The sequence below is a fragment of the Amblyomma americanum genome, chromosome 9 (genome assembly GCF_052857255.1).
Source record: "Amblyomma americanum isolate KBUSLIRL-KWMA chromosome 9, ASM5285725v1, whole genome shotgun sequence".
NCBI lineage: Eukaryota > Metazoa > Arthropoda > Arachnida > Ixodida > Ixodidae > Amblyomma > Amblyomma americanum.
In genome coordinates this window covers 2,101,199-2,117,706 of record NC_135505.1, presented here as the reverse complement: position 1 = coordinate 2,117,706, position 16,508 = coordinate 2,101,199, and positions in this window count along the sequence as shown.

Sequence of the window (16,508 nt, the reverse complement as noted above, 5' to 3'; positions counted from 1 at the left end):
GTCCGCCGCCACAGGCTCCACTTGGCAGCAGCGACGACCGACTGAGAGCAACAACTTATTGTGTCTGTGTTTTGCTGCAGATTGCCTTGTACCGTCTGCACTGTTCCCTGAAAACTAGCCCATTAGCCCAGCTTAGTACACGTGCTTGGCTCTCCACCGATTTGGTCAAGCTGCAAGGACCGCTTCCCGTCAGCGGTTTCCCCCATCTACAGCATCCACCTGACGCCTCTCAACACACGCATTGGGTTAGAAAAGGACCCGTACGCCGCCACAGGTTCCACTTGGCAGCAGCGAGGACCGACTGAGAGCAACAACTTATTGTGTCTGTGTTTTGCTGCAGATTGCCTTGTGCCGTTTGCCCTGTCCGCTCAATCTAGGCAACAGCCCAGCTGAGTACACGTGCTGTGCTCACCAACGATTGGACCGGCTGCAAGGAGCGCTTCCCGTCAGCGGTTTCCGCCATCTACAGCATCCACCTGACGCCTCTCATCACGCGAATTGGGTTAGAAAAGGACCCGTACGCCGCCACAGGCTCCACTTGGCAGCAGCCACGACCGACTGAGAGCAACAACTTATTGTGTCTGTGTTTTGCTGCAGATTGCCTTGTGGCGTTTGCCCTGTCCGCTCAAACTAGCCCACCAGCCCTGCTGAGTACACGTGCTGTGCTCACCACCGACTTGGACCGGCTGCAAGGAGCGCTTCCCGTCAGCGGTTTCCGCCATCTACAGCATCCACCTGACGCCTATCATCGCGCGAATTGGGTTAGAAAAGGACAAGTACGCCGCCACAGGCTCCACTTGGCAGCAGCGACGACCGACTGAGAGCAACAACTTATTGTCTCTGTGTTTTGCTGCAGATTGCCTTGTACCGTCTGCACTGTTCGCTGAAAACTAGCCCATTAGCCCAGCTTAGTACACGTGCTTGGCTCGCCACCGACTTGGACCGGCGGCAAGGAGCGCTTCCCGTCAGCGGTTTTCGCCATCTACAGCATCCACCTGACGCCTCTCATCACACGCATTGGGTTAGAACAGGACCCGTACGCCGCCACAGGCTCCACTTGGCAGCAGCGAGGACCGACTGAGAGCAACAACTTATTGTGTCTGTGTTTTGCTGCAGATTGCCTTGTGCCGTTTGCCCTGTCCGCTCAATCTAGGCAACAGCCCAGCTGAGTACACGTGCTGTGCTCACCACCGACTTGGACCGCCTGCAAGGAGCGCTTCCCCTCAGCGGTTTCCGCCATCTACAGCATCCACCTGACGCCTCTCATCACGCGAATTGGGTTAGAAAAGGACCCGCACGCCGCCACAGGCTCCACTTGGCAGCAGCGACGACCGACTGAGAGCAACAACTTATTGTCTCTGTGTTTTGCTGCAGATTGCCTTGTACCGTCTGCACTGTTCGCTGAAAACTAGCCCATTAGCCCAGCTTAGTACACGTGCTTGGCTCGCCACCGACTTGGACCGGCGGCAAGGAGCGCTTCCCGTCAGCGGTTTTCGCCATCTACAGCATCCACCTGACGCCTCTCATTCAAATTCAAAACTTTATTTCCAACGACTCGTTGGTGGTCATCAGGCAAAAAAGCTGCCATTGGCAGCTTGAGGGTGCCTGATGCCCGTACAAGGCAGCAGCATATAGCCAACACAAAATTCTGAACACATGTTCAGTTACACTTTCACAGAAATTGACTCATCGGAACACATTCGAAACACATTAAAACACAGCACAAGAAAGTATACAGTACGAAAAACATAAAGGCAATGAAAATACATTGAATACGATTAGCTGCACAAAAACTGGGATGAGAAAAAATTTCACGTGTCTGTTTTCTATTACATGCGCTTAAGTCAAAATTTGCAGACAGTAATTTGTTAAGCAAGCACGGCAACTTGTGCGTGAGCGACTGTAGCATATAATTTGTACGTCTGCGTGGTATCAGCCATGTCTCAGATCCACGGGTGCGACAATCACTTTTCTGTTTCTGCAAATGCGAAAGGAATTTTATGAGGCTCTTAAACTTTTCATCGGAAAATAAGTATGAGTACAGTAGACGGAAATCGTAAATTTTTCCGACGCTTATTATGTTATACCGTGTGAACAATGGTGCAGATGAATGTAAATAGGACACATTTGCAATGCAACGAAGTGCTTTCTTTTGAAGAAGGAGCAGTGTTTGAATATTTGTTTGTGTGGTTGTGGCCCAAACCAGTGTACAGTAATTTATGTGAGAGGAAAAGAGTGCATGATAAATTTGAAGTTTTGCTCTATCTGGAAGAAAATGACGGCACCGTGCTAGTGCGCCCACTGACGTAGATAGTGTCCTTGATAATGATTGAACGTGATGATTCCACGACATGTCAGCAGCAAAGGTCACGCCAAGAATTTTATCAGAGTGGCTTGTTGGGCGAGTTGGTTTTCCATATTGAAAATATACCTGCGCTCAAAAGACACGGACTGAAAGATAAAGACACACACACACAGCGCTGGACTTACAACTGAATTTTTTTATTCGGGAAACACTGCTCTTTATACACATCAGCAGCTGATAAAAATGGAAGATGGTAACACCCGGATGATAAAAATCGACAAACTGTCTCGTCACATGTCCAGTCCTACCTTCCCTTTTGCAAAAATGCCTTTTCCTTTGATAGTAGTGAAAGGGAAGTGCTACTCACGCATGCAACCCCACTGTCCGCTATGCTCATGGCTTCAATTATTTCACGCGTCGTTTGGTCACGGTTCCTGCTTACTATCTTCGTCTCGTTATAGGAAGGTACACATTTACGCTCTTGACAATGAACCACCAAATTCTCATCGCCTTTCCGTTCCATGTTCCTCCGATGTTCACGGAGCCGCTCGTTCAAACACCGCCCCGTTTGGCCTACATATGCTTTTCCACATGTCAGCGGCATCCTGTAAACCACTCCTTCTGCGCATGCGACCATGGGGACTTGGTGTTTCTTTTTACACCCCTTAGCTTTTCTTTCTGGGTACGTTACTATTTTGCATAAGTTTTCCAATTTGTCCGGGGCTGAAAAAACGACCCTAGTTTTTACTTTCGAAGCAATTCTTTCAAGATTATGGGACACCCCATGAATGTACGGAATCACCACCGTTTTCTCCCTTTGTTTTGCTCCCTCCTTGCTAGGCACCGTACCCTTTTTCCCACATTTCTTGAGCAGGCTTTTTGCCACCGACACCAACACCTGATCCGGATAACCTGCTTTCTTAAGCCTCACCACCTGCTGCTCAAAACTTTCTTTGACTAATTCCGGGCAAGATTTCTTCAACGCATTTTGAAAACATAACCTCACGATTGCCCTCTTCACTAATTTCGAATGTGCAGAGCTGAACGGAAGCAAACCTTTGTTACCTCTAGGCTGGTACATCCAAAATGTCCCAACAGGCGCCAGTGACAGCTTGATATCGAGGAAACGTATCGTGCCTTCATTCATTTCTTCATATGTGATTATTAGTGGGTTAAGGATTTTACTAAAAACAGCAAGTAGCTCTTGCACAGCATAGTCGTAAATACCGTCAAGGTGATTCAAGACCACTAAAAAGTCATCCACAAACCGGAACACTTTTACGCCATCAACTTTGTTTTGATCTCGCAACAGGATAGCCAACTTTCTGTCACATTGGGCAAGGAAAATGTTACTAAGAACTGGCGCGATACACGTCCCCATGGTCGCATGCGCAGAAGGAGTGGTTTACAGGATGCCGCTGACATGTGGAAAAGCATATGTAGGCCAAACGGGGCGGTGTTTGAACGAGCGGCTCCGTGAACATCGGAGGAACATGGAACGGAAAGGCGATGGGAATTTGGTGGTTCATTGTCAAGAGTGTAAATGTGTACCTTCCTATAACGAGACGAAGATAGTAAGCAGGAACCGTGACCAAACGACGCGTGAAATAATTGAAGCCATGAGCATAGCGGACAGTGGGGTTGCATGCGTGAGTAGCACGTCCCTTTCACTACTATCAAAGGAAAAGGCATTTTTGCAAAAGGGAAGGTAGGACTGGACATGTGACGAGACAGTTTGTCGATTTTTATCATCCGGGTGTTACCATCTTCCATTTTTATCAGCTGCTGATGTGTATAAAGAGCAGTGTTTCCCGAATAAAAAATTCAGTTGTAAGTCCAGCGCTGTGTGTGTGTGTCTTTATCTTTCAGTCCGTGTCTTTTGAGCGCAGGTATATTTTCAATAAGAATTTTATGTTTCTTAACAATTTCTATGGGTGCACCTCCAGGAACCAACCTTTCTTCGATCTGTGCTTGCTTCCCTCTGGCCATGAATAATATGGCCTTAGATTTATTGCCATTTATTTTTAAACAGTTCTTACTTGACCAATCCCAAATTATTGCAAGCTCTTTTTTGGCTTCTATTAATAGTTCGTCTACATTTTTACCGGTGAAAAAGATGCTCGTGTCATCTGCGTAGAGCACGTATATTGCATTGCTTTCCTTTTGCACGATATCGTTCACATAGATGTTGAAAAGAAACGGCCCTAAAATACTTCCTTGTGGCACGCCGGAAGTTAGTAATCTGTGGGATGAGTCACTTTCAGCGATAGAGACGTGCTGCTGACGATTCAAAAGAAAAGATTTAAGTAAAGCGAAACCAACTCCTCGCACACCATAACTGAACAGTTTGTCTAGTAATATTTCATGGTTTAGGCGATCAAATGCTTTGCTGTAGTCAATGAAAATTCCGAGGGTAAGTCTGCTTTCATCAATATTAGAGATTATTAATTCCTTCTGAGTTAATCACACGCATTGGGTTAGAAAAGGACCCGTACGCCGCCAAAGGCTCCACTTGGCAGCAGCGAGGACCGACTGAGAGCAACAACTTATTGTGTCTGTGTTTTGCTGCAGATTGCCTTCTGCCGTTTGCCCTGTCCGCTCAAACTAGCCCACCAGCCCAGCTGAGTACACGTGCTGTGCTCACCACCGACTTGGACCGGCTGCAAGGAGCGCTTCCCGTCAGCTGTTTCCGCCATCTACAGCATCCACCTGACGCCACTCATCACGTGAAATGGGTTAGAAAAGGACCCGTACACCGCCACAGGCTCACTTTGGCAGCAGGGACGACCGACTGAGAGAACAACTTATTGTGTCTATGCGTTTTGCTGCAGATTGCCTTGTGCTGTCTGCGCTGTCCGCTAAAAACTAGCCCACCAGCCCAGCTGAGTACATGTGCTTGAGTTACCGCCGACTTGTACCGGCTACAAGGAGCGCTTCCCGTCAGCGGTTTTCTCCATCTAAAGCATCCACCTGACGCCTCACATTACACGCATTGGGTTACAAAAGGACCCGGCCGGCGCCACAGGCTCCACTTGGCAGCAGCGACGACCGACTGAGAGCAACAACTTATTGTCTCTGTGTTTTGCGGCAGATTGCCTTGTGCCGTCTGCACTGTCCGCTCAAAACTAGCCCACCAGCCCAGCTGAGTACACGTGCTTGGCTGACCACCGACTTGGACCGGCTGCAAGGAGCGCTTCCCGTAAGCGGTTTTCGCCATCTACAGCATCCTCCTCACGCTTCTCATCACACGCATTGGGTTAGAAAAGGACCCATCTGCCGCCACAGGCTCCACTTGGCAGCAGCGATGACAGACTGAGAGCAACAACTTATGGTGTTCTGCGTTCTGCTGCAGATTGCCTTGTGCCGTCTGCAGTCTCCGCTCAAAACTAGCCCACCAGCTCAGCTGAGTACACGTGCTTGGCTGACCACCGATTTGGACCGGCTACAATAAGCGTTTCCCGTCAGCGGCTTTCGCCATATACAGCATCCACCTGACGCCTCAAATCACACGCATAGGGTTACAAAAGGACCCGGCCGGCGCCATAGGCTCCTCTTGGAAGCAGTGACGTCACACTGAGAGCAACAACTTATTGTGTTTTGCGTTCTGCTGCAGATTGCCTTGCGCCGTCCGCACTGTCCGCTCAAAACTAGCCCACCAGCCCGGCTGAGTACACGTGCTTAGCTGACCACTGACTTGGACCGACTGCAAGGAGCGCTTCCCGTAAGCGGTTTTCGCCATCTACAGCATCCTCCTGACGCCTCTCATCACACGCATTGGGTTAGAAAAAGACCCGTCCGCCGCCACAGGCTCCACTTGGCGGCAGCGACGACCGACTGAGAGCAACGAATTATTGTGTCTGCGTTTAGCTGGAGATTGCCTTGTGCCGTTTGCACTGTCCGCTCAAACTAGTCCACCAGCCCAGCTGAGTACACGTGCTTGGCTGACCACCGACTTGGACCGGCTGCAAGGAGCGCTTCCCGTCAGCGGTTTCCGCCATCTACAGCATCCACTGGACGCCTATCATCACACGCATTGGGTTAGAAAAGGACCCGTATGCCGCCAAAGGCTCCACTTGGCAGCAGCGATGTCAGACTGAGAGCAACAACTTATGGTGTTCTGCGTTCTGCGGCAGATTGCCTTGTGCCGTCTGCACTCTCCGCTCAAAACTAGCCCACCAGCTCAGCTTAGTACACGTGCATGGCTCGCCACCGACTTGGACCGGCTGCAAGGAGCGCTTCCCGTCAGCGGTTTTCGCCATCTACAGCATCCACCTGACGCCTCTCATCACACGCATTGGGTTAGAAAAGGACCCGAACGCCGCCACAGGCTCCACTTGGCAGCAGCGAGGACCGACTGAGAGCAACAACTTGTGTCTGTGTTTTGCTGCAGATTGCCTTGTGCCGTTTGCCCTGTCCGCTCAAACTAGCCCACCAGCCCAGCTGAGTACACGTGCTGTGCTCACCGCCGACTTGGACCGGCTGCAAGGAGCGCTTCCCTTATGCGGTTTCCGCCATCTACAGGATCCACCTGACGCCTCTCATCACACGCATTGGGTTAGAAAAGGACCCGTACGCCGCCACAGGCTCCACTTGGCAGCAGCGACGACCGACTGAGAGCAACAACTTATTGTGTCTGTGTTTTGCTGCAGATTGCCTTGTGCCGTCTGCACTGTGCGCTCAAAACTAGCCCACCAGCCCAGCTGAGTACACGTGCTTGGCTGACCACCGACTTGGACTGGCTGCAAAGAACGCTTCCCGTCAGCGGTTTTCTCCATCTAAAGCATCCACCTGACGCCTCACATTACACGCATTGGGTTACATAAGGACCCGGCCGGCGCCACAGGCTCCACTTGGCAGCAGCGATGTCAGACTGAGAGCAACAACTTATGGTGTTCTGCGTTCTGCTGAAGATTGCCTTGTGCCGTCTGCACTGTCCGCTCAAAACTAGCCCACCAGCCCAGCTGAGTACACGTGCTTGGCTGACCACCGACTTGGACCGGCTGCAAGGAGCGCTTCCCGTAAGCGGTTTTCACCATCTACAGCATCCACCTGACGCCTCTCATCACACGCATTGGGTTAGAAATGGACCCCGCCGGCGCCATAGGCTCCTCTTGGAAGCAGTGACGTCACATTGAGAGCAACAACGTATTTTGATTTGCGTTCTGCTGTAGATTGCCTTGCGCCGTCTGCACTTTCCGCTCAAAACTAGCCCACCAGCACAGCTGAGTACACGTATTTGGCTGACCACCGACTTGGACCGGCTACCATTTGTGTTTCCCGTCAGCGGGTTTTGCTATCTACTGCATCCACCTCACGCCTCTCGTCACACGCATTGGGTTGCAAAAGGACGCGGCCGACGCCACAGGCTCCACTTGGCAGCGGCGACGACCGACTGAGAGCAACAACTTATAGTGTCTGCGTTTTGCTGCAGATTGCCTTGTGCCGTCTGCACTGTCCGCTCCAAACTAGCCCACCAGCCCATCTGAGTACACGTGTTTGGCTGACCACCGACTTGGACCGGCTACAATTTGTGTTTCCCGTCAGCGGGTTTTGCTATCTACTGCATCCACCTCACGCCTCTCGTCACACGCATTGGGTTGCAAAAGGACGCGGCCGACGCCACAGGCTCCACTTGGCAGCGGCGACGACCGACTGAGAGCAACAACTTATTGTGTCTGCGTTTTGCTGCAGATTGCCTTGTGCCGTCTGCACTGTCCGCTCCAAACTAGCCCACCAGCCCATCTGAGTACACGTGTTTGGCTGACCACCGACTTGGACCGGCTACAATTTGTGTTTCCCGTCAGCGGGTTTTGCTATCTACCGCATCCACCTCACGTCACATGCATTGGGTTACAAAAGGACCCGCCCGGCGCCACAGGCTCCACTTGGCAGCAGTGACGTCCGACTGAGAGCAACAACTTATTGTGTTCTGCGTTCTGCTGCAGATTGCCTTCAGCCGTCTGCACTGTCCGCTCAAAACTAGCCCACCAGCACAGCTGAGTACACGTGTTTGGCTGACCACCGACTTGGACCGGCTACAATTTGTGTTTCCCGTCAGCGGGTTTTGCTATCTACTGCATCCACCTCACGCCTCTTGTCACACGCATTGGGTTGCAAAAGGACGCGGCCGACGCCACAGGCTCCACTTGGCAGCGGCGACGACCGACTGAGAGCAACAACTTATTGTGTCTGCGTTTTGCTGCAGATTGCCTTGTGCCGTCTGCACTGTCCGCTCCAAACTAGCCCACCAGCCCATCTGAGTACACATGCTTGGCTCACCACCGATTTGGACCGGCTACAATTTGCGTTTTCCGTCAGCGGGTTTTGCTATCTATTGCATCCATCTGACGCCTCATGTCACACGCATTGGGTTACAAAAGAACCCGTCCGCCGCCACAGGCTCCACTTGGCAGCAGCGATGACAGACTGAGAGCAACAACTTATGGTGTTCTGCGTTCTGCTGCAGATTGCCTTGTGCCGTCTGCAGTCTCCGCTCAAAACTAGCCCACCAGCTCAGCTGAGTACACGTGCTTGGCTGACCACAGATTTGGACCGGCTACAATTAGCGTTTCCCGTCAGCGGCTTTCGCCATATACAGCATCCACCTGACGCCTCAAATCACACGCATAGGGTTACAAAAGGACCCGGCCGGCGCCATAGGCTCCTCTTGGAAGCAGTGACGTCACACTGAGAGCAACAACTTATTGTGTTTTGCGTTCTGCTGCAGATTGCCTTGCGCCGTCCGCACTGTCCGCTCAAAACTAGCCCACCAGCCCAGCTGAGTACACGTGCTTAGCTGACCACTGACTTGGACCGACTGCAAGGAGCGCTTCCCGTAAGCGGTTTTCGCCATCTACAGCATCCTCCTGACGCCTCTCATCACACGCATTGGGTTAGAAAAGGACCCGTCTGCCGCCACAGGCTCCACTTGGCAGCAGCGACGACCGACTGAGAGCAACAACTTATTGTGTCTGTGTTTTGCTGCAGATTGCCTTGTACCGTCTGCACTGTTCCCTGAAAACTAGCCCATTAGCCCAGCTTAGTACACGTGCTTGGCTCGCCACCGATTTGGTCAGGCTGCAAGGAGCGCTTCCCGTCAGCGGTTTCCCCCATCTACAGCATCCACCTGACGCCTCTCATCAAGCGAATTGGGTTAGAAAAGGACCCGTACGCCGCCACAGGCTCCACTTGGCAGCAGCCACGACCGACTGAGAGCAACAACTTATTGTGTCTGTGTTTTGCTGCAGATTGCCTTGTGGCGTTTGCCCTGTCCACTCAAACTAGCACACCAGCCCAGCTGAGTACACGTGCTGTGCTCAGCACCGACTTGGACCGGCTGCAAGGAGCGCTTCCCGTCAGCGGTTTCCGCCATCTACAGCATCCACCTGACGCCTCTCATCGCGCGAATTGGGTTAGAAAAGGACCCGTACGCCGCCACAGGCTCCACTTGGCACCAGCGAGGACCGACTGAGAGCAACAACTTGTGTCTGTGTTTTGCTGCAGATTGCCTTGTGCCGTTTGCCCTGTCCGCTCAAACTAGCCCACCAGCCCAGATGAGTACACGTGCTGTGCTCACCACCGACTTGGACCGGCTGCAAGGAGCGCTTCCCGTCTGCGGTTTCCGCCATCTACAGCATCCACCTGACGCCTCTCATCACACGCATTGGGTTAGAAAAGGACCCGTACGCCGCCACAGGCTCCACTTGGCAGCACCGACGACCGACTGAGAGCAACAACTTATTGTGTCTGTGTTTTGCTGCAGATTGCCTTGAGCCGTTTGCCCTGTCCGCTCAAACTAGCCCACCAGCCCAGCTGAGTACACGGGCTGTGCTCACCACCGACTTGGACCGGCTGCAAGGAGCGCTTCCCGTAAGCGGTTTTCGCCATCTACAGCATCCTCCTGACGCCACTGATTACGTGAAATGGGTTAGAAAAGGACCCGTACACCGCCACAGGCTCACTTTTGCAGCAGCGACGACCGACTGAGAGAACAACTTATTGTCTATGCGTTTTGCTGCAGATTGCCTTGTGCTGTCTGCGCTGTCCGCTCAAAACTAGCCCACCAGCCCAGCTGAGTACACGTGCTTGGCTGACCACCGACTTGGACCGGCTGCAAGGAGCGCTTCCCGTAAGCGGTTTTCACCATCTACAGCATCCACCTGACGCCTCTCATCACACGCATTGGGTTAGAAATGGACCCCGCCGGCGCCATAGGCTCCTCTTGGAAGCAGTGACGTCACATTGAGAGCAACAACTTATTGTGATTTGCGCTCTGCTGCAGATTGCCTTGCGCCGTCTGCACTTTCCGCTCAAAACTAGCCCACCAGCACAGCTGAGTACACGTGTTTGGCTGACCACCGACTTGGACCGGCTACAATTTGTGTTTCCCATCAGCGGGTTTTGCTATCTACTGCATCCACCTCACTCCTCACGTCAAACGCATTGGGTTACAAAAGGACCCGGCCGGCGCCACAGGCTCCACTTGGCAGCAGTGCCGTCCGACTGAGAGCAACAACTTATTGTGTTCTGCTGCAGATTGCCTTCAGCCGTCTGCACTGTCCGCTCAAAACAAGCCCACCAGCACAGCTGAGTACACGTGTTTGGCTGACCACCGACTTGGACCGGCCAGAATTTGTGTTTCCCGTCAGCGGGTTTTGCTATCTACTGCATCCACCTCACGCCTCACGTCACACGCATTGGGTTGCAAAAGGACGCGGCCGACGCCACAGGCTCCACTTGGCAGCGGCGACGACCGACTGAGAGCAGCTACTTATTGTGTCTGCGTTTTGCTGCAGATTGCCTTGTGCCGTTTGCCCTGTCCGCTCAAACTAGCCCACCAGCCCAGCTGAGTACACGTGCTTAGCTGACCACTGACTTGGACCGACTGCAAGGAGCGCTTCCCGTAAGCGGTTTTCGCCATCTACAGCATCCACCGGACGCCTCTCATCACACGCATTGGGTTAGAAAAGGACCCGTCTGCCGCCACAGGCTCCACTTGGCAGCAGCGACGACCGACTGAGAGCAACAACTTATTGTGTCTGTGTTTTGCTGCAGATTGCCTTGTACCGTCTGCACTGTTCCCTGAAAACTAGCCCATTAGCCCAGCTTAGTACACGTGCTTGGCTCGCCACCGATTTGGTCAGGCTGCAAGGAGCGCTTCCCGTCAGCGGTTTTCGCCATCTACAGCATCCACCTGACGCCTCTCAACACACGCATTGGGTTGGAAAAGGACCCGTACGCCGCCACAGGCTCCACTTGGCAGCAGCGAGGACCGACTGAGAGCAACAACTTATTGTGTCTGTGTTTTGCTGCAGATTGCCTTGTGCCGTTTGCCCTGTCCGCTCAAACTAGCCCACCAGCCCAGCTGAGTACACGTGCTGTGCTCACCAACGATTGGACCGGCTGCAAGGAGCGCTTCCCGTCAGCGGTTTCCGCCATCTACAGCATCCACCTGACGCCACTCATCACGCGAATTGGGTTAGAAAAGGACCCGTACGCCGCCACAGGCTCCACTTGGCAGCAGCGATGTCAGACTGAGAGCAACAACTTATGGTGTTCTGCGTTCTGCTGAAGATTGCCTTGTGCCGTCTGCACTGTCCGCTCAAAACTAGCCCACCAGCCCAGCTGAGTACACGTGCTTGGCTGACCACCGACTTGGACCGGCTACAATTTGTGTTTCCCATCAGCGGGTTTTGCTATCTACTGCATCCACCTCACTCCTCACGTCAAACGCATTGGGTTACAAAAGGACCCGGCCGGCGCCACAGGCTCCACTTGGCAGCAGTGACGTCCGACTGAGAGCAACAACTTATTGTGTCTGCGTTTTGCTGCAGATTGCCTTGTGCCGTCTGCACTGTCCGCTCAAAACTAGCCCACCAGCCCAGCTGAGTACACGTGCTTAGCTGACCACTGACTTGGACCGACTGCAAGGAGCGCTTCCCGTAAGCGGTTTTCGCCATCTACAGCATCCACCGGACGCCTCTCATCACACGCATTGGGTTAGAAAAGGACCCGTCTGCCGCCACAGGCTCCACTTGGCAGCAGCGACGACCGACTGAGAGCAACAACTTATTGTGTCTGTGTTTTGCTGCAGATTGCCTTGTACCGTCTGCGCTGTTCCCTGAAAACTAGCCCATTAGCCCAGCTTAGTACACGTGCTTGGCTCGCCACCGATTTGGTCAGGCTGCAAGGAGCGCTTCCCGTCAGCGGTTTCCCCCATCTACAGCATCCACCTGACGCCTCTCAACACACGCATTGGGTTAGAAAAGGACCCGTACGCCGCCACAGGCTCCACTTGGCAGCAGCGACGACCGACTGAGAGCAACAACTTATTGAGTCTGTGTTTTGCTGCAGATTGCCTTGTACCGTCTGCACTGTTCCCTGAAAACTAGCCCATTAGCCCAGCTTAGTACACGTGCTTGGCTCGCCACCGATTTGGTCAGGCTGCAAGGAGCGCTTCGCGTCAGCGGTTTCCCCCATCTACAGCATCCACCTGACGCCTCACAACACACGCATTGGGTTAGAAAAGGACCCGTACGCCGCCACAGGCTCCACCTGGCAGCAGCGAGGACCGACTGAGAGCAACAACTTATTGTGTCTGTGTTTTGCTGCAGATTGCCTTGTGCCGTTTGCCCTGTCCGCTCAAACTAGCCCACCAGCCCAGCTGAGTACACGTGCTGTGCTCACCAACGATTGGACCGGCTGCAAGGAGCGCTTCACGTCAGCAGTTTCCGCCATCTACAGCATCCACCTGACGCCTCTCATCACGCGAATTGGGTTAGAAAAGGACCCGTACGCCGCCACAGGCTCCACTTGGCAGCAGCGAGGACCGACTGAGAGCAACAACTTATTGTGTCTGTGTTTTGCTGCAGATTGCCTTGTGCCGTTTGCCCTGTCCGCTCAAACTAGGCAACAGCCCAGCTGAGTACACGTGCTGTGCTCACCACCGACTTGGACCGCCTGCAAGGAGCGCTTCCCCTCAGCGGTTTCCGCCATCTACAGCATCCACCTGACGCCTCTCATCACGCGAATTGGGTTAGAAAAGGACCCGCACGCCGCCACAGTCTCCACTTGGTAGCAGCGACGACCGACTGAGAGCAACAACTTTTTGTGTCTGTGTTTTGCTGCAGATTGCCTTGTGCCGTTTGCCCTGTCCCCTCAAACTAGCCCACCAGCCCAGCTGAGTACACGTGCTGTGCTCACCACCGACATGGACCGGCTGCAAGGAGCGCTTCCCGTCAGCGGTTTCCGCCATCTACAGCATCCACCTGACGCCTCTCATCACGCGAATTGGGTTAGAAAAGGACCCGTACGCCGCCACAGGCTCCACTTGGCAGCAGCGACGACCGACTGAGAGCAACAACTTATTGTCTCTGTGTTTTGCTGCAGATTGCCTTGTACCATCTGCACTGTTCGCTGAAAACTAGCCCATAAGCCCAGCTTAGTACACGTGCTTGGCTCGCCACCGACTTGGACCGGCGGCAAGGAGCGCTTCCCGTCAGCGGTTTTCGCCATCTACAGCATCCACCTGACGCCTCTCATCACGCGAATTGGGTTAGAAAAGGACCCGTACGCCGCCACAGGCTCCACTTGGCAGCAGCGAGGACCGACTGAGAGCAACAACTTATTGTGTCTGTGTTTTGCTGCAGATTGCCTTGTACCGTCTGCACTGTTCCCTGAAAACTAGCCCATTAGCCCAGCTTAGTACACGTGCTTGGCTCGCCACCGATTTGGTCAGGCTGCAAGGAGCGCTTCGCGTCAGCGGTTTCCCCCATCTACAGCATCCACCTGACGCCTCACAACACACGCATTGGGTTAGAAAAGGACCCGTACGCCGCCACAGGCTCCACTTGGCAGCAGCGAGGACCGACTGAGAGCAACAACTTATTGTGTCTGTGTTTTGCTGCAGATTGCCTTGTGCCGTTTGCCCTGTCCGCTCAAACTAGCCCACCAGCCCAGCTGAGTACACGTGCTGTGCTCACCAACGATTGGACCGGCTGCAAGGAGCGCTTCCCGTCAGCAGTTTCCGCCATCTACAGCATCCACCTGACGCCTCTCATCACGCGAATTGGGTTAGAAAAGGACCCGTACGCCGCCACAGGCTCCACTTGGCAGCAGCGAGGACCGACTGAGAGCAACAACTTATTGTGTCTGTGTTTTGCTGCAGATTGCCTTGTGCCGTTTGCCCTGTCCGCTCAAACTAGGCAACAGCCCAGCTGAGTACACGTGCTGTGCTCACCACCGACTTGGACCGCCTGCAAGGAGCGCTTCCCCTCAGCGGTTTCCGCCATCTACAGCATCCACCTGACGCCTCTCATCACGCGAATTGGGTTAGAAAAGGACCCGTACGCCGCCACAGGCTCCACTTGGCAGCAGCGAGGACCGACTGAGAGCAACAACTTATTGTGTCTGTGTTTTGCTGCAGATTGCCTTGTACCGTCAGCACTGTTCCCTGAAAACTAGCCCATTAGCCCAGCTTAGTACACGTGCTTGGCTCGCCACCGATTTGGTCAGGCTGCAAGGAGCGCTTCGCGTCAGCGGTTTCCCCCATCTACAGCATCCACCTGACGCCTCACAACACACGCATTGGGTTAGAAAAGGACCCGTACGCCGCCACAGGCTCCACTTGGCAGCAGCGAGGACCGACTGAGAGCAACAACTTATTGTGTCTGTGTTTTGCTGCAGATTGCCTTGTGCCGTTTGCCCTGTCCGCTCAAACTAGCCCACCAGCCCAGCTGAGTACACGTGCTGTGCTCACCAACGATTGGACCGGCTGCAAGGAGCGCTTCCCGTCAGCAGTTTCCGCCATCTACAGCATCCACCTGACGCCTCTCATCACGCGAATTGGGTTAGAAAAGGACCCGTACGCCGCCACAGGCTCCACTTGGCAGCAGCGAGGACCGACTGAGAGCAACAACTTATTGTGTCTGTGTTTTGCTGCAGATTGCCTTGTGCCGTTTGCCCTGTCCGCTCAAACTAGGCAACAGCCCAGCTGAGTACACGTGCTGTGCTCACCACCGACTTGGACCGCCTGCAAGGAGCGCTTCCCCTCAGCGGTTTCCGCCATCTACAGCATCCACCTGACGCCTCTCATCACGCGAATTGGGTTAGAAAAGGACCCGCACGCCGCCACAGTCTCCACTTGGCAGCAGCGACGACCGACTGAGAGCAACAACTTTTTGTGTCTGTGTTTTGCTGCAGATTGCCTTGTGCCGTTTGTCCTGTCCGCTCAAACTAGCCCACCAGCCCAGCTGAGTACACGTGCTGTGCTCACCACCGACATGGACCGGCTGCAAGGAGCGCTTCCCGTCAGCGGTTTCCGCCATCTACAGCATCCACCTGACGCCTCTCATCACGCGAATTGGGTTAGAAAAGGACCCGTACGCCGCCACAGGCTCCACTTGGCAGCAGCGACGACCGACTGAGAGCAACAACTTATTGTCTCTGTGTTTTGCTGCAGATTGCCTTGTACCATCTGCACTGTTCGCTGAAAACTAGCCCATAAGCCCAGCTTAGTACACGTGCTTGGCTCGCCACCGACTTGGACCGGCGACAAGGAGCGCTTCCCGTCAGCGGTTTTCGCCATCTACAGCATCCACCTGACGCCTCTCATCACGCGAATTGGGTTAGAAAAGGACCCGTACGCCGCCACAGGCTCCACTTGGCAGCAGCGAGGACCGACTGAGAGCAACAACTTATTGTGTCTGTGTTTTGCTGCAGATTGCCTTGCGCCGTTTGCCCTGTCCGCTCAAACTAGCCCACCAGCCCAGCTGAATACACGTGCTGTGCTCACCACCGACTTGGACCGGCTGCAAGGAGCGCTTCCCGTCAGCTGTTTCCGCCATCTACAGCATCCACCTGACGCCACTCATCACGTGAAATGGGTTAGAAAAGGACCCGTACACCGGCACAGGCTCATTTGGCAGCAGGGACGACCGACTGAGAGAACAACTTATTGTGTCTATGCGTTTTGCTGCAGATTGCCTTGTGCTGTCTGCGCTGTCCGCTAAAAACTAGCCCACCAGCCCAGCTGAGTACATGTGCTTGGGTTACCGCCGACTTGTACCGGCTACAAGGAGCGCTTCCCGTCAGCGGTTTTCTCCATCTAAAGCATCCACCTGACGCCTCACATTACACGCATTGGGTTACAAAAGGACCCGGCCGGCGCCACAGGCTCCACTTGGCAGCAGCGATGTCAGACTGA